The sequence below is a fragment of the Ornithorhynchus anatinus genome, chromosome X5, assembly GCF_004115215.2.
Source record: "Ornithorhynchus anatinus isolate Pmale09 chromosome X5, mOrnAna1.pri.v4, whole genome shotgun sequence".
In the NCBI taxonomy this organism is placed as follows: Eukaryota; Metazoa; Chordata; class Mammalia; order Monotremata; family Ornithorhynchidae; genus Ornithorhynchus; species Ornithorhynchus anatinus.
The window spans coordinates 48201744-48221462 of NC_041753.1; positions in this window are offsets into that span (position 1 = coordinate 48201744).

A 19719-nucleotide genomic window follows, 5' to 3' on the forward strand; every position below is an offset into this window, starting at 1 on the left:
TTTACACAGCAGAACTTGTAAATCCTTGGAGTTTAATGTGGGTGATGAAACATTTTCTCCATTCCTGCTAGTGACAGTTCTATGTCTTTTCCAAGTAGAACCAACAAGCCAGTGTGGCATATTTTCATCTTCAAGTCACAACACTTACCAGAAACAAGCAACAAGGCTCTCAAATTACATTTACACTGAAGTAGCAAGACAAGTGTAATCTAACTATCAAAGGAATTGTACACTAAAGTGCTCCAACCATTGCAAACTCAGCCCAGATATAATTTGTCTTGACTAGATTTAGACAGCAAAAACAGTGCTAACAACAGCAATAGTCAGTTACCCACAGCTTTAAATATAGAGAGCATTAGACAACCGACATTTAGGTACAATGTACGTTTGTAATAATGGCAATAGTGACAAGAATGCCATGCCTGAGGTGGGAAGTGACTTTTTAAAAAATCTGAGTGAAACTAAAGCATTGAAAAGATTTTCTAGGGACAGTGTAATGAATCTGAAAGATCATGAATTCATAAAAAATTAGAACTCACTGAACAATAATAATTAATTATGGTATTTGTTACTTACTATACACTTACTCTGTGCCAGGCACTGAACTTAGTGCTGGGGTGGATACAAACAAATTGGGTTGGACATAGTCCCAGTCCCATGTGGTGCTCACTGTCTTGATCCCCATTTTACAGATGAGGCACAGAGGCACTGAGGCACAGAGAAGTGAAGTGACCTGCGCCAGATCCCACAACAGACAAGTGGCAGAGCCGGTATTAGAACCCATGACCTTCTGACTTCTAGGTCCATGCTCTATCCATTATGCCATGCTGCTTCTCTAAAAATCCTGGGCAGAATTTCCCATTAAAAAGTTAATCTGCTATCTACTTTTTCATCTCAAAAAGCATAGTATGAATCTATATTGCTTTTAATTTAGTTGATCCATTTATATTTTCAACATAATATTGGTAGTTGCAGATATAATCAATAACTAGTTAACCACAAACAAATTACGATATTTTTCTTAATAATCTCTTATAATTGGAAAAAATAAGTAATCCAATTTATCACCTATAATATTCAACTTGTTTGATTTTTTTGTATTTGAATGATTTCATTCTTTCACTCTACCATCTGAATCTGATTATATTTCCTGTGCTTCAAAAAATGAAGCACATTTATTTGAATTGATGATATAATGTCATTTTAAGAAAAATTTATTATGCTGTCTCGTTTCATTTTCAAGGCAGCAATGCCTTCACTACATTTTAAATAAATTCCAGTAGATGGCTTAATTAGTAACATACAGTAAAACATCCAGTAGAGAAGCTAATTACTTGATTGTCAAGTGGAATAACAACAATTTTCCCTACAGTGAAAGCTCTACTACTGTAATTAGGTTATGCCATTACCCTGAAGAGAATATTAAAAACACAAGACCATCCCGTTTCATCTACTATATTTTTCTATTTATAGCATACTGCTAAATTGCTGCCTTCATGATGCAACTAAGACATCAATAACAGAACAACAGCTCTTCTGTTGCTCAATTAAGCTTGCTACATGGATATTAATGTAAACATAGATTCATAAGAGATTGCTTTGTTGACTAATCATTTGTAGTAAAATAATACAGATGAAAGTGGAAAATACATTGGAATAGAAGGTTTATCAAATTAAAAGTTTCACCCATAAAGCTTGCAGGCCATGTCTTTTAATTGTATTTGTCCCCTCTTAACTAACATGCTATGTATACCCAAAGGTACTTAAGAAAAGGCAATTAATGAAAACGATGACTTCTCAACTCCAAGGTGAATATGCAGGTTTTGAAAATAAGAATATGTTCTGGAATATTAAATGTGTACCCCATTATTTTAGATCATATTTTAATAAACAAAATACTAATGCCTTCATGGTAATGAGTAGTTAATTATTTGGTTAATACCATAGTCTTACAAGGTTTAAACTCTATGGATGGAAATTGAAATAATAATAATGATTATGGTATTTGTTAAGCACTTACTATGTGCCAACCACTGTTCTAAGCGCTGGGTAGATCCAAGGTCATCAGGTTGTCCCATTTGGGGCTCACAGTCTTAATCCCCATTTTACAGATGAGGGAACTGAGGCCCAGAGAAGTTAAGTGACTTGCCCAAAGTCACACAGCTGACAAGTGGTGGAGCCGGGAGTAGAACCCACGACCTCTGGCTCCCAAGCCAGTGTTCTTTCCACTAAGCCACGCTGTTTCTCACACTAGCAAAATTTGGGCAGGAATACTAGGGAGAATGATTCCTTTGTGTCTCCTTTCATCTTACTATCATCTGCCTAAAGATTTCCTTAAAAATTGGAGCAAGAGTATTGCTACATTTTAGTAGGTTTTCTCTGTGTTTTGTAGGACATCTTTTACGGTGGAATCACTGAAGTGTTTTTGCTATCTCTGCCGAATTACCTCCTTCTCTGAAATGAGACTAAGGATTCTGTATTTTATGAGGTGCTTTGATAGTGTGTAGGGGACAGTCTGCATTGGCCTGAATCTCTTCAGCCTTGGCAATGTAACCTCTGATCACACATGTTCATTAGCTTTATCTATATGTCACATCATAGACACTTCTGGTTAAAAAAAAAACCATCACATTGCTCCTTATTCAGTGTGCAGTTATGCCACCAGGGAAAAGCTATCCAAAACGCTGACAATTAATGTAAGGAAAAAATGGAAACGTAGGTATGTTGAATGGCTCAGAATTGCTTGTATCAATCTACATCTGTCCACTATGACTTGGTAGAAAGATAAATTCCAATAATGTGAGACTGGATATACTGTACCAGAAAGTGAGCATTTCCTCCTTGGAGTCTGGAGAGGCCTGTGTATTTCAATTCTAAAGACATTCAAGTGAAATTTAATAATTTAGAAAAAACAGTTTAAATTGATTGTAAATAAGCCTTTACCTACCTATATGTATAAATACAGTATGTACCTTGGGTGTGGGTGCAAAATGTATAAATTATTGGGAAAATGGGCATTTTGGGATTTAAATAGCAGTTCAGTTATAGCCATGATGCAAAATTTTAAAATACTGTTGCATCTCAATAATAAAAAATTACAAATTATAAAGCCCCAGAAAAGTCACCCAAAAATATATTCCCATAGAATACTGGGGTTTGTGAATGAAGTTGTAGTATATCATTGAAAATAAATGTAGTATACAGCAGGGTGAAGTGCTGCTTTGGCTTTGGTAGGATAGCCTTAAGATTTGAAAAATTCAAAACATTTACTTTTTTATTCTAGAAGAAAATAAAGAGAAGGATCAGTATGTGGGTAACCACTCTTTGGTGGAACAGTACATTAAAGGCATTATGGCAAACTAAAATAAAAGCAATGAGCCTAATACACTACCAAAATACACAAATGCCTTTTTTTATTTAAACCAGCTGTCCTTGACTTAAAAGTCTTGTACCTACTCATTTTAAACACATTTTACAGCTCAACAGAGGAAAAAGATTCACGACAATGGAGATTGTAATTATATTCTTATTTTATTTACAGTTTGGGAATGAAAAAAAATGTACTGTTTAATCAGGAAATCATATAATAATCAAGGAATTTTAGAATTATTCAGTATCCCTTCTTCCTCATTCCATTATCCTCCACTGACACTACACTCACTGACAGTGTGTCAAGTGAGAGAGTGTTTTTTCTGATGTAAGGCACCTAACTACTAATAATTGAATGGCTAGAACTTCTGATGTATCATTTACAGTGCTTTTTAAAGCTTTTCTTCCTAGTAATGTGATTTAAAATTTTAATTCAATGATATGAAAGTCCACATTCTTTATACTCTACCCTTATTCATTTTATAGAGCCCATGTCTCCTTCCATAATTTAAAAAATGTCAGTACTGTCAGGGAAAGATAAGTAAAAATGTTAATGGCCAAAATTGAATACAATTCCTCTTTTGGAACTGCAACACATTTTTGTGTGTGTGTGTATGTGGCTATAGCTCTATTTTTCATTCTTTTAAGTTAGTGCATTTTCTGAGAAAAAAGAATGTATCCATGCCATAATAATTCATAGTTTATCATTTTCTTACTTAATTTAGGATTATATCACCACACTTGGTACATGAAGAAAATAGTGATAAAGGTTTAATAAAAGATCATGGCACTTTGATTATCTTAAAGAGAGAGGTCTAGATTATTGAGGGAAACAAAGGGAGGGTTTGGTGGAATGGAAAAAGAATTTTCCTGAATGTTTAGGCATTAAATATTCCTGGATTCAGATGCTGATACATGAAATCCTTTCCAGCTTTAGGTTTCTATGAACATTTTGAAATTGGTGAAGGTGATAATAGAAAATACTGGGTAATAAATTCCTAACCCATTTGAACCCTCAAAAAAAAAAATCCAATGGCTGCCGGTTCCTCTCTGCATTAAGGCAGTATTCCTTAAAGGCACTTACAATGAGTTTACACTCTAGCGGTGGGGGAGACAGACATTATTAATATAAATAAATAAATCACAGATATGTACATAAGTGCTGTGGGACTGGAAAGGGGAGAAGAACAAAGGGAGCAAGTCAGGGTGATGCAGAAGGGAGTGGGAGAAGAGGACTCATTTATTTATATTAATGCCTGTCTCCTCCTCTAGACTGTAAGCTGTTGTGGACAGAGAGTGTGTCAATTGTATTATACTGTACTTTCCCAATTGCTTAGTACAGAGCTCTGCACACAGTAAGCATTCAATAAATATGATTGATTGGTTTGTAACCTTTGTTCATTTGTTATTCACCCTTCCCTCACCCTTCACCCTTCCCAGAGAAGCAGCGTGGCTCAGTGGAAAGAGCCCGGGCTTGGAGTCAGAGGTCATGGGTTCGAATCCCTGCTCTGCCGCTTGCCAGCTGTGTGACTGTGGGCAAGTCACTTCACTTCTCTGGGCCTCAGTTACCTCATCTGTAAAATGGGGATTAAGACTGTGAGCCCCACGTGGGACAACCTGATCACCTTGTATCCCTCCACCACTTAGAACAGTGCTTTGCACATAGTAAGCGCTTAACAAATACCACCATTATTCCCTCAGCTCCACAGCACTTATGTACATATCCAGAATTCATTTATTTATGTTAATGTCCGTCTTCCCCTCTAGACTGTTAACTTGTTGTGGGCAGGGAACATGCCTACCAACTCTGTTGTATTATACTCTTCTAAAAGCTTAGTACAGTACCCTGCACACTGTAAGCACTCAGTAAATATCATGGATTGACTGATTGATTGCTTGCTTGATTATTTAAGCCTTCCATTTATAATACTTGTACTTCATTAGGTCTATTAAACATGCACATCTCATTACCTTTTGCTTCTTTTGTCACTTATTATGCCATTCCATTTATGCATCTTATTACACCCTTTAAACATGTGCATTTCATTAACTCATTCTTCTTCTGCAACTCATTACACCCCTCAAACATGCATATCTTATTATGGCCATTCATTTCTACGGTAGATATTTGAAATACTATCAGAATAATCCATTCTCCCCCTGGGCAAGATAGATGATGTTCCCTGTCTTGCCTTTATTCTGCCCGTATTCAATTTTAAATTGTTTTCTGATATTTTTTTAACCTCTCTCCCTTTTCTGCATCCTTAGACATAAGGGCAACCCCTCCTCTTGCCCCTCATCCTTTGATACCAACTAATCCCCATCTAAGTCAGCACACATGCAGTGGGATGATGACCCAAGCATAGCAGTGGACAGGTAGGAAACAGCAGCATAAGGCCAGACAGTCTGGTATGCAACAATCAGAAATGGAATGACCACCTTAAAAGAGAGGCATTGGAAATACCGTGATGCAAAAACAGGTGCTGACACTATGATAATGATGGTATTTATTGAGAACTTACTATTTGCCAAGCTCTGTGCTGAACACTGGGTTAAAGACAATCAGATCAGCCACTGTATAATAAATGCAACTGTGCAGCTAGGAACTATCCGTACAACCATACCACATGTGGAAGGAATTGTCAGATTATCCACCACACTGGATGTCAATAGAGTCAACTTTGAACTCAAATTGCAGAGAGGGATAGATAACTACACGAACATATTTGTTTGTTGAACTCTACATTTTATTGAAGATAACCAAATCCTTTACTTTCAAGGTACACAATTAAAATGACTAATAGCAGGAGGTACAGCAATAAAATAGAATGTTAATTATAAAATCATTAAAACTGACACTTGCTCTATGTGACTGGCTGAACATTGTGGTGCTGAGGAGCTAGCAGTGTGTTTTTTGACACTGAATTTGTAATTAGAAGAAAAACTGTTATTTCCTGACAGGGTTTCCCACCTTATTTTAGGATATGGTTCACATTTTCTTGGTTAATGTCACTTTTTCCAAAGTGTTTCATTAAAACTGCTATCAAGGACAGTACATTGGAACTTTTTTTTAATAACAAAATCCACATATGGCCTATTTCTATATCTGTGTATAGTGTAGCCTCTAAATAATAATTCTTATCTGATAAAGAATGTAATTATTCTATGTATAAAATGTTCTCAGAGAAAATATCTAAGTACTTGAAATAGGGGTATCAAATGCTTAGTAGATAGTTTATTGAGCACTCAGGTCTGCCAGTATACATTTGTTTTCTTACCCATTGTTGACAGAATGTAGTGGCAGAATTTTTCATGTTCAATGTGTGGGACATTGTTTTATATTCTGAAGCTACTGCACAGGAAAAATGCAAAAGTCTATGCTAAGAAATGACGATCTTCCAAATGTGGATGTTTTCTAGTTCAGAGATTATTTTCCCTATATTCACCAGAATGGCTTTCACCAAGCAGGCTGTTACTTTAATACCCCAAACTGTGGAAAGGTAGCGCCTCTCCACTCTCCAGTTTGTCAGGTTGGTATTTTTTCCACTACAGATGGAAATATAACAATACTATTTAGACAGTGTTGATAGTAAAAGGCAGTTCTCAACAATTTTTAGATTATAAAATTGAAGATTATACTTAATAGGAATTGAGGAATTCATTTGAGAACTAAGTGAAAAATATAGTATTTAGTCATGAGTCACGATGCCTTTGGGAATCGTAGACTATGCTGAAGTTTTACAATGCCACATGGACCAACAGAATATGATACAGGCAAATGAAGTTATTGGCATTTCAGAAAGATTAGAATTCAATACCACTCCATGATTTTGTTAGTAAATCAACAACTCTTTAAAAATTCTTATGTTTTAATCATTACTGTCTATCACTCAGTCAAACCACTTAAAGTTAACCACCAAGGGTGCATTTAACAAGAAGTTTATTAAACGGTAAGCAAATGCCTTGCCTAGATTTCTAAAGTCATAGTTCTGCATTTTTATAGCATATTAGAGAATGATCAAGATTAAATTGTACTAATCACATTAATTTGGAATGTTAAATGAATGTATACAAAGGAAGATAATGATACCCTTCAAAAATTGCACTGACATCAATAGACCATCAGCCCAATTGATGATTTAGCACAATTTAGAGGAAAAGGGAATGTCCTCAAGATATCAGTGTATTAAGGATTTAAAAATGAGTTCATGGAACAGATCTTCTTTGCTCTAATGGAGAAAAGACTGTAGGGCTCTAAGCTCCTTGTGGGCAGGAAACATCTCTACCAATTTTATTGTATTCTTCTCTCCCAATTGCTTAGTACAATGCTCTGCACACAGTATGTGCTCAATAAATACCATTGACTATTCATTTTGGGAAATAATTATTTATTGTGCATTCCATATTTCTACTTTCCCTAACTATGCCAGGTAGTGCTGAGAAGAATGTTACAGATTGGTAGAGGGATAGGTTTCGGGTCCTTTCCTAGATCGTGAGCACCATGTAGGAGCCAATTATCTTCTATCTACCCCAATGCTTAGTACAATTCTTGACACATAGTAAGGACTAACAAATACCACAATTATTAATGTAAAGTGATAATATGTGGTACGTTAGACATAGATTGTTCTTCCCTCCCCTGCTTTGTAGGAGCCATCCACCCCCCGAAAAAAGACAAGGTCCAGAGGTTCCAGTCCATAATAACAGAGCTGATGGTGCGAGAGGTCTACCAGACTTATCTCTCTGGATCTAACCAGAGATTAGTTTGATTAGACCTCCCTCCCACCAGACCTGTCAATGCTAGTTATTTTGGGATCATTTGGATCAGTATCAATGTGGTACCTAACCACTATTCCTGGGAATGTAACCAAATGTAGCTCAAGCGAGTCATTGACTGGTGCCAAATTATGTGTGATTTTTCAGTCATGGCTCATTGAGTTCAGCTACCGAACCTGCCCATGGTGTAGAGGGCTGCATGTTGGCAAATAAGAGCATTTTTAGACTCTTTAGACTATTTGAATGATTACTAAAAAATCAATCAGTGTAATTTATGGAGCACTTACGGCACAGTGCATAGACCCCAGGCCTGGGAGTCACAAGGTCATGGGTTCTAATCCTGGATCTGCCACTTTGCTATGTGACCTTAGATAAGTTATTTCACTTCTCTGTGCCTCAGTTACCTCATCTGTAAAATGGGGATTGAGACTGTGTGCTCCACATGGGACAGGGACTGTCTCCAATCCGGTTTTCTCTATCCACCCAACACTTATTACAGTGGCTGGAGCATAGGAAACATTTAACAAATGCCATTATCATTATTACTCTGTGCAGACCACTACCAAGCACTTGGGAGAGTACAACAGAGTTGATCCCTACCTTTAAGGAGCTTACAATCCAGCAGGATAGCTGGGCACTAAAATGAATTACACATAGGTTGATGCCACAGACTTTAAAGATATTTACATAAGTGCAATTTAGGGGGAAAGGCAATACTAAGTTGTTAGGGGATGAAGAATCAAGTGTATAGGTGACTCACTAGTGGGAAAAACTGGGTGGAGAGTTGAAAGATTAGTAATGCCTAATGGTGGAGATGTGATTTTGTTAGCACTTTCAACAAGGGGAGAGTAGTGGTTTGTTGGATGTGAAGGGGGATTCCTAGGCCAGTGAGAGGATGTGAGATAGCGGCCTACTATGAGAAAGATAAGAGCAAGTTTCAGTAATTAGGTTGGCATTCGTGGAGTGAACAGTGTGAGCTGGATTATAGAGGGAAAAGAGCATGTAGCAGGGAGAGAGAGATTGAGCACCTTAAAGCTAATGGTCAGGCTTGTCTGCTTGATGTAGAGAGGAATAGGCACCTTTGGAGACATAGGAGAATTCTGTATTGGTATGCATTTTAGATTACTTTTGTTAAACATCAGATAAATTTCCAGTGGTCAAGCGATCATTTGTACATTTTTATATTTGAGTGATCTTCATAATAAGCATGCACACACAAACACACACACATATGTAACTGTCATCATAATTATCATCAGTGGTATTTATCAAGTGCTTACTGTGTGCAGAGCACTGTACTTAGCACTTGGAAGAAAGTACAATACAACAGAATTGGTAGATACATTCCTTACTCACGTGCCTTCTTTATCCTTAAAAGTGGTCTTGTCAGCCATGGGATGCGTTAGTCACAATATCCGTAATTGAAATACACTGAGTAGTTTCATAACACATATTTTCACTACACATTTTGGATAGGTAATGTTCTGATAATTCCCATTCAAATGGATAGAACACAACACAATATCAGAAGAAATGTTCATGCACAGTGTTAACTTCAGTATACCTACTAAAATGACTGTACCTGGAAATTGCCACTAGGGATTTTTTATGTTTTCTTGCTGGTAACATTTGTACACATGAGACCACATTCTGTGAAGTTTTAAGAGACTTCCATTGTCTTTCTTCTTTGTGTCTTGGATAATGTATAGGAAGAAGCTAAAATTCACGAAGATTCTCATTGACAACATACAACTTAATGTTTCCACTCAATTCTGCTCCTTAAACAGAACATGAACACCCAATGCATGAGTAGACAAAGAAGCAAAAATAGAATCAAGATTAGCAACAAGACCTCTTGGACACTGTCAGTTTAATGGCAATGGAACATCAAACTTTATAACAAACTAAAGTAGTCTACAAACCTGTGGTAGGGTTCAGGAAGGGAGGGCGACCAACAGACACAGTTAAAAAGACTGACAAGCCTTCTAATCAGCAAATGCAACAGCACAATAAAGATCAATCTTCTCTAGTAAACAGGGGAGAAGGAATTGTGGGTCATGCGTTGCTACTGTCATTAACTACAAAATGCATAGATAAATTCTATCAGTGAGCCAGATAGACACACCGACATGCACAGTTTCATTAGTTAATTTGATATTTTTCCACAGGGATGTTTCTTAGAGAAAACCAAGGAATTTAATGGGGAAATTCATTTGAACAAATTGCATTTGTATTGGTTGATATGCCAGTATATGTTAATATTCTGCACAACAGTACAGAAGCCTAGTGCTAAAATTGATGTCTTTGTCTCACATTTTCAGTCTAACCCCAACATAACTATAGTAGTGCTCTAGATGTTAAAGCCACATTAGGTAGCTAAATATGTGCAAGATAATTACTTTATACTTTTAGTTTTTACTCAGTGATCTTTTTTAGCTACAGGCACTAACTAATCCCCTGAGTAAATAAAAGGAAAATTAACCAAAACTTGAAAAGCAGTGACAGATTGACAGGCTGAGAGACTTGGTAATAGCATGTAAAATTGATGAAACTGGGGTTGACAATGAAGAAAACCATTCCTTTCAGGTGCTGTTCGGTCTATATGATACAGAATGGTGGTTTCTTTGGTGTCTTTCCCACAACTGCTGAACAAATGTTCAAACCACTGAAACCACATTCAAAATAGGCATTTAAAAGGAAAAGTTCATTACTTCCCCTAGGAATCTTCCTCTAGGGAGGAGGAAGAAGAAATTTTATCTCAGAGGAGTGCTTGGATTGAGGTTTTCTATTTAAAAATCAAAAAATAGCCTGACTGGCCAAGTCATCATGGAACAAAACCAATTTGATGAGGCGATCTGTGTGTTTCTTCAGTGGTGCAAATGTTTGCAGCTCTATTTTCAAAGGGACTGAAGAGTGACTTGCTGCTTGTATTTTCACTCTCAGAAATTTGCAAATAACTGAGAATCATTATGTTGGGGTTTTGTTATACTTTTTTTTCTGCCATATACTAGAGCGGCTCCTGATTGGGTTAAGAGTCTGCTGAGAAGGAGAGCTGCTGCTTCTTCTCATATGGTTAAATATTTGTAAGATATGGTCCACTTACACCTTTCCCTGACCCCATGTGATTTGGAGATCCCCTCACTACTAACCTCCCTTCCCCTCCAGCTGAGTTACTGACACCTAGCAAAAACAATAAAAATCCTTGGATTTATTTAAATTTTAGTGATAACACCTAAAAGTGAGGCTTAGTGGAAAGAGCATGGGCTTGGGAGTCAGAGGACATGGTTCTGATCCCGGCTCTGTCACTTGTCTGCTGGGTGACCTTGGGCAAGTCACTTAACTTCTCTGTACCTCAGTTACCTCATCTGTAAAATGGGGATTATAAGTGTGAGACCCACATGAGACAACCTTATTACCGTGTATCTGTCTCAGAACTTGGAACAGTGCTTGGCACATAAGAAGTACTTAACAAATACCACTGTTGTTATTATTATTAAAAGATAATTCTGTAAACATGTCTATTTAATGGGTGACCACCTACTCTTTGATTTCCTGAATAAAAATACAACCAATAATAAAGTTTCTCTCTCTCTACCTCCTTCCCTCTATCCCTCTTTCCCTCCCCTCTTCCTCCTAATCAAGCCCATCCAATGAACTATTTCTTTTTTTTTTAATAAATGGGGGAGGTCTAAGATGTCTCAGTGTTTCAGATTATTTACAGGTAGGAAATAATCAACATCATATAGTGAGGTACTGTACTTTTATTTCTTTCTTCTGTTTTTAACTTTTTTTGTCAAAATGATTATTATTTACAATACAAAATTCATTACCCACCATCTTCACCTGTTCAGTCTCCAATGGCATCTTCCCCACCGCTTTCAAACATGCCCTATGCTAAAAAAAAAGCTCCCTTGACCCCAAAGCTCCCTCCAGTTACCACCCTATCTCTCCCTTGCCTTTACTCTCCTAACTTCTTGAGCGAGTTGTCTACACCCACTGTCTCGAGTTCCTCTCTTCCAATTCTGTCCTTGACCCCTTCCAATCTGGCTTCTATCTACTTCACTCCGCAGAAACTGCCCTCTCAAAGGTCACAAATGATCTCCTTCTTGCTGAGCCAACAGCTTCTACTCCATCCTAATTCTCCTTAAACTCTCAGCTGCCTTTGACACTGTCAACCATCCCCTTCTCATAGAAACATTATCCAACATTATCCAACACTGTCCTCTCCTGGTTCTCTTCTTATCTGTTGGGCCTCTAATTCTCAGTCTCTTTTGTGGGCTCCTTGCTATGCCTCCCAACCCCTAACAGGAGCTGTCCTTCAAGGTTCAGTTCTGGGTCAGTTCTATTCTCCATCTATATCCACTCCCTTGGAGAACTCATTCACTCACATGGCTTCAGCTACCACCTCTATGTAAATGACTCACAAATCTTCTTCTCCAGCCCTTATCTGTCTCAGTCTCGTATTTCCTCCTGCCTTCAAGATATCTCTACTTGGATGTTCCACCATCACCTCAAGCTTAACATGTCTTAAACAGAACTCTTTATCTTCCCACCCAAACCCTGTATTTTCTCTGACTTTCTCATCATGGTAGACTGATGACACCACTATCCTTCCTGTTTCACAAGTTCATAACCTTGGCATTATCCTTGACTTCTCTCTCTTATTTAGCCCACATATCCAATCCATCACTAAATCCTGCTGATTCAACCGTCACAACATCGTTAAAATCAACCCTTTCCTCTCCATCCAAATTGCTACCATGTTAATCCAAGCACCTATCCTATCCTACCTTGAGCACTGTATCAGCCTCCTTGCTGACCTACCTGCCTTCTGTCTCTCCCCACTTCAGTCCATACTTAACTCTGTTTCCCAGATCATTTTTCTACGAAAACATTCAGTCCATGCTTCTCCACTCCTCAAGAACCTCCAAGGGCTGCCTAACCATCTACCTCCAAATCAAACAGAAACTCCTTACCATTGGCTTTAGAGCACTCAAATCACCTTCCCCCCTCACCCCATCCACCTCACCTCACTACTCTCCTATTACCACCCAGCCCACACACTTCGCTCTTTTAATGCCAACCTACTCACTGTACCTCAATCTCATCTATCTCGCTGCTGATCTCTCCCCATATCCTGCCTCTGGCTTGGAACATCCTCCCTCTTCATATTCAACAGACAATTAGTCCCCCTATTCAAAGCTTTATTGAAGGCTCGTCTCCTCCAAGAAGCCTTCCCTAAGACCTCTTTTCCATTTCTTCCACTCCCTTCTGTGTTGCCTTGATTTGCTTCCTTCATGTATTGCCCATCCCAGCCCCACTGAACTTTGTACATATCTGTAATTTCATTCATTTACATTATTGTCTGACTTCCTCTGTTGACTGTAAATTTATGGACCGGGAATGTCTATTACATGGTTATACTGTACTTTCCCAAGTGCTTAGTACAGAGCTCTGCACAGAGTAAGTGCTCAGTAAATACAATTGGCTGACTGATTCATGTAGCTATATTATTCATCATTAATTGATTGATTAGTGTACAACTCTGGCTAATTTGGGTAGCAATAGGGTACCCAGCATGGCTTCAGAATCCAGTGCCCTACTTATAGTATTACTTTTTTTGGCAAAATTGATTCCAATTTAAAATGACTTGAAGTAATATGCGGTTTTGAGTAATCTATTTTGTTGTAAGTCCAAAGACTGCATATATCAGAACTGATGTGATTAATTTCCCTCAGTTTTATTTTCTCCTCTTTCAAGCTCTAAAAAAATGTTACTTCTTCCAGGAGCCAGTCCCTGATTATGCCATTCCATTGTTCACATCAAAATTACATATTTACTTTTTATTTATTTACCTGCTTATAGATACAGTATGCTGAACAGAGGAGCTTAATGAATACTGTTAATACTATTACTACAGAAAGTATTTTCCTATTCCTACATATGTCAGATTCATCTCTTCATATCTACTATCTCTTCATATCTTTGTTGTAAGCTCTTTATTTCTTCTGCAGATTCCCGTGTTGTTAAGGCAGTACCTTTTTTCCTCTGATATTTGCTGTCTGTTATAAGGACCTGATCACTCATTATTGTAGTGTGTAGAACTTCCATTTATAGGAGCAAAATGACTATGGGTCACTCTTATTTGCATTTGACTCTTCTCTGTCAGTGGAAGGGATTTGGGACTTTTAAGTGGTCTATACTGTCAAAGGACCCAGAGTGGTTAGAGGGAGAGTTTTGGATAGAGTTTAATTGTGGCAGGGATGAGGTCACTCATTGAACTCTCTCTAGTACTTAGTACAGTGTTCTACACACAGTAAGCACTCAGTAAATATGATTGATTGCTTGATGGCCTTGGAGAGTTGTCTCAGTGGAGTGAAGGTGGGGGAAACCAGATTGTAGTGAGTCAAGAAGGGAGTTGGAGAGGATGTGTAATCAGGCAACAGATGTTCATTCATTCAATAGTATTTATTGAGCACTTACTATGTGCAGAGCACTGTACTAAGCGCTTGGGATGAACAAGTCGGCAACAGATAGAGACAGTCCCTGCCGTTTGACGGGCTTACAGTCTAATCGGGGGAGACGGACAGACAAGAACAATGGCAATAAACAGCGTCAAGGGGAAGAACATCTCGTAAAAACAATGGCAACTAAATAGAATCAAGGCGATGTACAAGATTAGGCAACAGATGTGTAAGCAACCCCAGCCAAACCTTGGGGTATGGGGCTTGATTGTGGTAAGAATTGGGTAGCAGCAGTGGCATGGGAGGAGACCTGGGAGAATTCCGCCTCCCAGCTCCATCAAAGGGAGGAAGGACAGGAAAGTGGCACTGGTAGCTCTCAGAGAGGGAAAGCTAGGGGGAAGGGGAATGGAGCAGTTCTTTTCTTGTCACATCCCAAAACACAGTAAGGTAGGAAAAAAATCACTTCAGTGGAAACTGACTTCCAGGTGGCTGTCCAGAAACTTCCTAAAGGACAAGGATCGTATCTTTGACTTCTTTTGAATATTCACCAAGGGTCTAGTTCAATGCTGTACATACAGTAAGTGCCTATTACATACTGCTAATATGACAATGCTTCATTTTGCTTTCTATTATCTATTACAGAAATTACCATTTCTTAATGTCTGCAAATCATCTCTCTGTCATAAACATATTTCTCTGCCAAACCAATCCCTGATTTGCTGCTACGACAAGAAGGCTGATTAATATCAAGGAGGGTGAAGAAGTTTGTGCTGTTGACTCATCATTATTTACATTATTCAATCGCAGTCTAGGAGTGTTGCCATTAGTTTCTTTCCTCCTTCCATCTACATCCTATTGTAGTCTGCTTCTTTTAAGTCTAAATCTGTGAGAACATATGCTGAAAGACATTTTTTCTCAATTAATGTAACATTGACTTCAAGGTGTAAAATGAATTTTCTTTGCTTTTGTTCAGTTTTGATAACTTTATTTTAAATGCGGAGGAAAGAGTAGGTCAGATGAAAGTGTAAGGATAAGCCAAGAATAAATTTCTCTGGTGTATCTTACATACTATTACTGTAGTCTGATAGATTTCAGATAAAGTCTCTCATTTGGTTACACTATAATAATTTACTGTTCTTCTTGATCACTGATTCTCTAACCCTGTTGTCGTGGGAGTAGGCAGATTTTTTTTGAAATGTTGTCTAAATCTGTACACAGCAAGCCTACTCTTCCCAGTAAGTGCTCAATAAATATAATTTACTGACTGACTGACTTAGTAATATTGGGTACCAGACTCTTACTGGTGGGATTGCACTGTGTAGGCAAGTTTAACATTTTTAGAGCTTCAGTTTCCTGTCTTGCTTCCAAACCCATCTTGGATTTCCTGATGGAAAGACATTAGAAATTGAAAGAGCATTTGATGATTTGTCATATACTGTCCCTCTAATTCATTCATTCAATCATATTTATTGAGCGCTTACTGTGGGCAGAGCACTGTACTAAGTACTTGGAATGTACAATTCAGCAACAGATAGAGACGATCCCTGCTCAACAACAGGCTCACAGTCTATAAAGGGGAGACAGACAGCAAAACAAAGCAAGTAGACAGTCATCAGTACTGTCAAAATAGATAAATAGAATCATAGATATGTACACATCATTAATAAAATAGAGTAATAAATAATATATACAAATATACACAAGTGCTGTGGGGAGGGGAAGGGGGTAGAGCAGAGGGAGGGAATAGGAGGAATGGGGAGGGGAGGAGGGTCAGAGGGAAAGGGAGGGCTCAGTCTGGGAAGGCCTCCTGGAGGAGGTGAGCTCTCAGTAAGGCTTTGAAAAGGGGAAGAGAGTTAGTTTGGCAGTTGTGCGCCCTCCAGCCCAAAGAGGGGCACCTAGCTCTATTTTATGTCAATGGCAGGGGATACTCACATTTACAGTGGGATCCTCATGGTGTTACCAGTACTGGTCATCAAAGAGCAACTGTCCCACATTCTGGGTAAGGGTGAGTATCAGCACTCTCATCCCTCTACAAAGAGCTGTCTTCTGGGTACCGATTTTTAAAGGGTACCTGGCCAATCTAGGCTCTCATATTCTTGGCTAATCAGGACAAGCGTGGTTGAATACCACTGTTTCCCTTGTTATTAGCAATACCAGCCATAGATGGCACCCTCGCTCTGGCGACACATCACTTCCCATTTTCAGGGAAGGTTGCATTCGCTATTAGTGTAACACAACTGCCCCTCCCCACCCCCATTCTGGGGCCCTCTACTTACTATCTGCAATACCAGTTAAGGGGCATTTCACCTATCTGCTGATTGTATCAGTGGTCGTGATGTGCTGGTCTTGGGCTAATCCAACTCTGTCGACAAAATGAAGTTGGTCCAGTCAAGCTTGGCCTGACACAGATGGCCCAATAGCCACAGATATGATTTAAAGAGCCAATCAGTAGGGAAACAACAAAGGATGGTTTTAACTAGCTAAAGGCAGTTAACCCAAGATTTAGGCAGAAAGTTTATAGAGTCTGTAAGGTCCCCATTTGGAGTCATGAAGCAAACCTTGCCTGCACAATAGTCATGAATTGAACTGTGCAGCCACAGTGGAGTGAAACCAATTGGATAAGAGTACACAGAACAGGATAAAGACGAAGGAATCAGGGAGTCAGCCTCATTAACTAGGGGTGGTGCAGAGCAGGACAAAGTCTAAATATTCATATAAGAGGGAGAGAAGTGATTAGCGTATACTTCTACTGGCACCAGTCCTCAGGTGAGCCCCTGATAAGAATAACAAATCTTCACACAAATCCCTGAGTGGTTGGAAATGTCTTGAGTTGTTCAGGAGTTAATAATAGAGTTGAACTTCACACAAATCTTTGCATGACTAGAGGTTCCCAGAGTGGCTCGGGATTAATAATGGTAGTTTTGCTTAAGTCGTTTTGTGTGAAAATCTGCCTGACCAGCTGGGTAGCATCCTCGACTTTTGGTGTATGTTTCTGAGTGCCTAAGTACAATTCTCTATATCCATTAGGTTGTCATTAAATATTGGTAATGATTAAGATCAAACCATTATCTTTTTTCAGTTTTGGGGCGTTCACACAGAGCAGCTGGTAGGTCATTTTCATTCATTCAATAGTATTTATTGAGCGCTTACTATGTGCAGAGCACTGTGCTAAGCGCTTGGAATGTACAAATTAGTAACAGATGGAGACAGTCCCTGCCCTTTGACGGGCTTACAGTCTAATCGGGGGAGACAGACAGACAAGAACAATGGCAATAAATAGAGTCAAGGGGAAGAACATCTCATTAAAACAATAGCAAATAAATAGAATCAGGGTGATGTACATCTCATTAAATAAAATGAATAGGGTGTTATTTTATTGAAGATATATACAGTTGAGCGGACAAGTACAGTGCTGAGGGGATGGGACGGGAGAGGGGGAGGAGCAGAGGGAAAGGGGGTAGAAGAGAGTTTAGCTGTGGAGAGGTGAAGGGGGGGGTAGAGGGAGCAGAGGGAAAAGGGGAGCTCAGTCTGGGAAGGCCTCTTGGAGGAGGTGAGCTCTAAGTAGGGTTTTGAAGAGGGGAAGAGAATTAATTTGGTGGAGGTAAGGAAGGAGGGCATTCCAGGACCGCGGGAGGAGGTGGCCCAGGGGTTGACAGTGGGATAGGCGAGAATGGGGGACGGTGAGGAGGTGGACGGCAGAGGAGCGGAGCCTACGGGATGGGCAGTGGAAAGAGAGAAGGGAGGAGAGGTAGGAGGGGGCAAGGTGATGGAGAGCCTTGAAGCCTAGAGTGAGAAGTTTTTGTTTCGTGCGGAGGTTGATAGGCAACCACTGGAAGTTTTTAAGAAGGGGAGTGACATGCCCATTCTGCAGGAAGATGAGCTGGGCAGCAGAGTGAAGAATAGACTGGAGCTGGGAGAGAGAGGAGGAAGGGAGATCAGAGAGAAGGCTGACAGAGTAGTCTAGCCGGGATATATTGAGAGCCTGTAGCAGTAAGGTAGCCATTTGGGTGGAGAGGAAAGGGAGGATCTTGGCGATATTATAAAGGTGAGACCGGCAGGTCTTGGTAACGGATCAGATATGTGGGGTAAACGAGAGAGCCGAGTCAAAGATGACACCGAGGTTGCGGGCCTGAGAGACGGGAAGGATGGTTGTACCATCCACGGTGATAGGGAAGTCAGGGAGAGGACTGGGCTTGGGAGGGAAGATGAGGAGCTCAGTTTTGGTCATGTTGAGTTTTAGGTGGCGGGCAGACATCCAGGTAGAGACGTCCTTGAGGCAGGAGGAGATACGAGCCTGAAGGGAAGGTGAGAGGACGGGGCAGAGATGTAGATCTGTGTGTCATCTGCATAGAGATGGTAGTTGAAGCCGTGAGAGCGGATGAGTTGACCAAGGGAGTGAGTGTAAATGGAGAACAGAAGAGGGCCAAGAACTGACCCTTGAGGAACTCCAACAGTTAGAGGATGGGAGGGGGAGGAGGAGCCTTCGAAGGAGACCGAGAATGACCGGCCAGAGAGATAAGAGGAGAACCAGGAGAGGACAGAGTCCATGAAGCCAAGGTGAGATAAGGTGTGGAGGAGAAGGGGATGGTCGACAGTGTCAAAGGCAGCTGAGAGGTCAAGGAGGATTAGAATGGAGCAGGAGCCATTGGATTTGGCAAGAAGGAGGTGACCTTAGAGAGAGCAGTCTCGGTAGAGTGGAGGGGACGGAAGTCAGATTGGAGAGGACGGAAGCCAGATTGGAGGGGGTCCAGGAGAGAATGGAAGTTAAGGAATTCTAAGCAGTGAGTGTAGACAACTCGTTCTAGGATCTTGGAAAGGAAGGGTAGTAGGGAGATAGGGCAATAACTGGAAGGGGAAATGGGGTCGAGAGAGCGTTTTTTTAGGATGGGGGAGACATGGGCATGTTTGAAGGCAGAGGGGAAGAAGCCATTGGAGAGTGAGTGGTTAAAGATAGAAGTTAAAGAGGGGAGGAGGGCAGGGGTGATGGTTTTTATAAGGTGAGCGGGAATGGGGTCCGAGGCACAAGTGGAGGGGGTGGCACTTGTGAGGAGGGAGGAGACTGCAGGGAAGGATGGGAAAGTAGGGGAGAGGGATGCGGGGGGGGGGGGGG